Source organism: Rhyacophila brunnea, unplaced genomic scaffold, assembly GCF_057557595.1.
Source record: "Rhyacophila brunnea isolate RB1 unplaced genomic scaffold, BYU_Rbru_1.0 scaffold_16, whole genome shotgun sequence".
Lineage (NCBI taxonomy): Eukaryota > Metazoa > Arthropoda > Insecta > Trichoptera > Rhyacophilidae > Rhyacophila > Rhyacophila brunnea.
The window spans coordinates 15,622,997-15,628,996 of record NW_028232816.1 but is presented as its reverse complement, the minus strand read 5'-3'; positions in this window follow the sequence as shown (position 1 = coordinate 15,628,996).

The window sequence follows — 6,000 nt, the reverse complement described above, 5'->3', positions numbered from 1 at the left end:
GACAGGCCATTATTACGTTAATTTTTTTATCTACCTATTTCTACTATAAATAAGAACACTATTTTACGGGTGTGATTTAGTGACAAAGTCTTTGACATCTGCACTATAAATTATTTTAAAACTCAAGCCTACGTAATTGGCAAATTATTCAACATCATGATGCGTGTATGCGTGTGTACACGCGCGCGTGTGTGTGTGCATATGTGTTTGTATAAAAGATATTGATCAATGTGCTGACTTGAATCAAATTAAAACACAAAGCTACAGTTAGGCCTACCAATTTTACTTTGACCCTCTCACGATCGACACTTTTTGTCGCAGCACTTTGAACCAATTTTTATTCCGTAAAGTTTTCCGAAAAATTTCACGCCAAGTTAAAAAATTAAAAAAAAACTTCCTTCTAATAAAAAAAAATGTTCATATATAAGTAACAATCGTAAATTACCAATCAGTACTTCAGTAATTAAAATATTGTATATTATATTCAGACTGTTGTAATGTATCATAATAATTATCATTTAAAAGCTTATTAAGTAGGTACTTAACGGGTATTTTAAAATAAATGGTAACAAATGCGCGTGTATAAGGGGGGTATTTTTTATATACTTATATTATTAAGGGGGGACATGCTCAGCATAGGTCAAAATGGAGCTTTTGTTCTATTTTCAAAGCATGATCCTTGACATAGGTTTTGTCGCAATCGGATGAATGGTATCGAAACCATACGAATAAAAGAAGATATAATGAATAAGAAGAAGAAGAAGAAGAAGAAAAAGATGGTTGTACTAATTCAGAAACCTTTGCAGGTGTTACCACAACAACTGATGAAGGTTTCATCGCAATTGGATGAATGGTATAGGAACCATACGAATAAAAGAAGATATAATTAAGAAGACATTCATTCATGTACCGTTTAAAAAAAATCGGTTAGGTACATGTTCAAACACGCGCGTTAGCATCATTTGTTAACACCACTGTGGAATGCCAAAAGAAATGGCGTATTTCAAAAAAACACTACCTTATTCTTAGGTCAATAATTATTATAAAGCAATCATTATTCGTAGGATGTTTATCACACTTGAATGGTCAAAGACATAGCTTATAATTAGTATCTTTAGAATTATCTTCAAATGTGTTAATCTTGCCCATTTTTTGAATAATATAATACAATATAATTTTTTATCGTAAATATTTCACTATAATAATGTCGATATAAATTATACTGATGGTTTTATAAATGGGTTTAAAAATTAATAAATGTAAAAAATCTTAACACCACTGCACATTTATGTACTGCAATATGACTATATTCTAAAACATTAGAGCGAGAGGTTTAAAAGAATACTATTTTATGTAATAAAAATACTTTATGCAGTCATCAAATGTTCAAAATAAATATAAAGGATAATAATGCTTCAAAATTATATAAATAGATTATCTATAACGTTTAAGGTATGTCCAGGATCATGCTTTGAAAATAGAAAAAAAGTTCCATTTTGACCCACGCTGAGCACGTCCGCCCTACAAGGTTGTTCGAATCCAGACCAGATTATTGTTCACTCCATCTTTTAATAATTGGAACGTCACTTACATAATTATTACAAAATCCATCGACTACTGAGTAATGCTTGCAAATTATTATTTTTTTGGTTGGAATTTGCCTAGGTAATTAATCAGAAATCTAGACAATTAATAGTCAATAGTGATTTGTATAATTACTATGTCTGTTTAAAAATAGTTTACGGTTTTTTAATCACACTATGTTGGTTACATTTACCTGTACGTATAGGTAAATTATTTTTTTATGGCCAGCATCTTCTATATTTAAATAATTTATTTCAATCACAGACATAACAAACTCCAAAACACGTTACTTCTGAGATAAAACGTTTTAACTATTCCTTAATCCCCGATTAACTAATTACGTTTTATAGTGCTAAAGAGATATCTGAAGATTTATGATTTAATAATGTTATGCATATTAATATAAAAAAACGTCATAATTACATTGAGTTCCTTATCGATATTATGTTTTTTGTAGTGATGTACCAAACACACTCGAAATATCTGTTGGAAATAATCATGGAACTTTTTTCATTATAGCTATTAATAAATTATTGTTGTACTGTTTAGTGACCAGTAATAATGGCTCAGATAGACATAGGTATATGCCAAAAAACCCGTTTCTTATGTTCGCGTCCTGTGTCACAGGGTGTCACAGAGTGTAAATACGATGTCATATCTGTCATACAATTTGTATATATAATATGTCGGAATGGCATAGATATGATCATAGACACTAAATCGCTCTTAGCATATATGTGTCGCTAAGTTTCAAAATCAGCCAAGTCCATAGTAGATGAATAGGAAATGGATAGAAAAACAGCTTTTTGTTTTCTCAAATACACTGTCACAAAGGTGAAAGTTTATTTTATTTCGAGTATAGAATATTTAAAATCAATAAATTGCACATTTTGATAATGCAGAAATGGTAGAAAGCAGTAGTTCTTCAGCAATTCACAAAAAAGTCAAAAATATCTAAAGGTGGACATGGCTGATTTTGAAATGTAGTGACACATAATGTGCCCGATCGTCATATAGTCTATTTGAACCTTTACTTTATTGAGCAGTGGCAAAGGGTGGAGGTAGGCTGTTAAGATCCGACATAAATAGTGCACACTAAGCTTTGTCAGTCAAACGTATTTGTTTTCATTGGACTAAGACTGCAATGTGTATATTATAATGATTGTTGAAAGTGACTGAAAATTAGAGCATTTCCACGAAACCTACTCTCAAACAGTAGTAGTTAGAGGTATGTAAAGGTCTGTAGAGTTGACAAGTTTGGAGGCATTCTTGTATGTGCGATAAACATCCATTAAAATATGATTTACAATTCAACAATAATAATTTTGCTGTCAGTATTTTTATGTCTCGATTATTTTTTAACTAAGTTGTTGATTGTCAGCGTCGTGGAAACCTGGCACTCGATAGTAGATTACCAGTACCTATCCCTTTCAATGTTCGGTGCATCACTAGTTTTGATGCATCGAACCAGTTCTATAAAACTTTTATTTTAAAATCATGACCTTTACGAACATTTATTTTATAAGACTTATATGATATCTTCGTATGTCTAATTATATAATAAAAACACCTAGGTATATCCTAATGAACATATGGAAATACTAAAAAAACATTATTAATTCATTACATGGTAAGTATAATAAGCCTACTACAAGTATTTGGTTTTTTGATTTGGTTCATAGTATTCAAATTTAATATTGTTTGAACAATAATTATTTAAGTTTATTAGAGTGTACTCATTACCGGGTGGTCAAATGTAAATGTATTATAAAATATGTAGGTATATAATATTAATTATTAGGTTCATCTGAAGTGACTACTTAGTTATTTATCATAAATAATAGAAACAAGTACTTACTTACTTTCTTTCCAAATTTACATTAAATAATATGGTAAGTATTCTTTTTATTTAATATTAACGGATTTGTTTCCGATATAATAATTACGGTTTTTTTTAATTAAAAGTTTCAACTTTAAAAAAATATATATTTTACTTATTGTTTTTAAATATCGTTTAATAATTATTCATATTTATTTGGCATTCACTTGGTATTTCTCTGTTATAATGGTTTAAAAAACAATGTTAACAAAAACTTTGTATAACAATATTTTGCGTTATTTATATTGACAGCAGTGTTTTGACCTGTATCTAGTATCTACTACCATTCATATGTACCTATTTAATTGTACGTTTCGTAACACCGCCACTGGATGACCTTATTACCTAATACCTACAGCGAGCAACACAAACATAGACACATCCAAACCAACGTCCCACACCACACTCTGTTTTAATCGAGCGTATCACGGGGCGCTACGTTTGACGAATCAGCAGTTTTTTACGCCTGGGAATGTCTCAGGAGCAGATACCCATGATTAATTGATTAATTGTGATAAATTATTGGTGTCCTAATAAATTTGAATTTATATACGCCTGCCAATTACCTACGTGGTCGCAGCCATGATTTATTCTGGATCGGAACCGTTTCCTCGTGTCAAGCCTATCAGGCACCATTAGCGATGGGTGCAAGATAAGTAGATGCGCTCCCTAAAGACATAGACATTTTCAGTGATGTATTTTGCATTTTGTTTTTGAAACTTTATTTATCTGTTTTCAAAATTTTATTTTTCTGTATTAAATTGTACTTACGTATGTTTTGATTTAATTTGTTTTTCTGTTATTATTATTATTACATTATATATTCTCTTCTTCACTCTTGTGAGGGTAATATTTGTTATAATGTAAATCTCATGTTGTGTACGTCTTGAATTTAGATTTGTTATGTCCACAATGTTTTGTATTCTTAAATAAATAAAGGTAACCACGTACTTAAATGTGATTTGAAGAGATTTTCTAATAAAAGTGCCCGTGGACCGTGTTAGAGAGGAGCATTATGAACTAACAAAAACAAATGATTCTAATTAACATATATGTATAGGTATATATATAAGCTAAAACAATACAGATATACAAAACTATGTGAAGAGATCTTCACAACAAGACAAGTAAAAATTTTAAACGCAATAAAATTGGACTTTTTGGCGACCATTTCGGATGGCCTGTTGGACCCAGCTGGTTGAACGATTTGAGCATCTTTTCTCGTTTGGAGCACATTCTCTGATATTCAAGAGGACGTGGTTTGAATTATGTAGTACTCCGCCACATCGACATATTGGTCGGGTGACAAGTCCAAGCTCAAAGAGCTTGGCATTGAATCCACCGTGGCCAGTCAAAAATCGACTGGTGTCAAGATAAGCCAGCAATCTGAAATGTGTGAATTTAAACACCAATAAAAATACTATAAAAAAAACTGAGTATGATATTTTATTGTATACACTGTATGTAAGACACTGAGCTATAAAGGGTTATATATAATATATATTGTTGATAATCGCGATTCTATAGCTTACCACAGATACGCTGAGCGAAATATATCACTGAGGAAGATTAACGTCAAACTTCCACATATTTTAAGCGATTTGCATACAAGAAAGGTTTAATTATTTTAATACTACCAGTTACTTAATAGATTATGATATGTCCACATATTAACATATTATTATTATAATTAGGTATGAAAAAAATTGTTCATTAGGTATATGAAATAGTGGGTACATATTATTATAACACAGGGTTGGAGAACCTTTTTACGTACGCATACCAAAAATTCACAAATATTATTTTTCGATTTTCTGATTGTGCCAAGTAGTTTTTCATGAAGCGGAAAGTATGGTATGAAAGAATTCTATTAAAAATTAAAAAAAAACTACAATTGTGTTCTTGAGATTCTATCTTTCATCATGTATCTAGCCGAAGGCATATCCTTTATTCTTTGGATATTTTTTCCTTTATTTCTAAATTTGCTTTGAAGAGATCGTGGGAGTATTTTAACCACGTTTATTTCATATATTCCCCATCACTGAACGATTTTTCATTTTTAGCAATTATGTTGGAGGCAAAAACAAGCATCTTATATTTGAATGACAGCCGATATATTTCATTGGGTGTATTGATTGAGTTATTCATAAAACTGACAAAATACGCATTGCTGTCGTCATTATGTTGTAATAATATATACACAATAATATATAGATAAGTAAGTATCTATTTGTATTTTTTGTGATTTTTTTTTAAATTATCGTATAAATAATTTAAACTTTTTTTCTCCAAAACAAAACATTCGCGTGCCGTGCAAAGCCATTTCGCATGCCATAGGTTCACCTTCACTGTTATAACACTTACGGAATAATCTTCTTCGACCTCGTGACAGCATTACTAACTATTATGAAGTCTCCCATCAGTGCCATTCTTTCCTCTTATTTTTTCGTTATGCACCATATCTGCTGACATATAAATTGCACGTATTACATTTCGCCGTATCACAGTTCATCGTGAATTATCGTACCGCGGAAAGA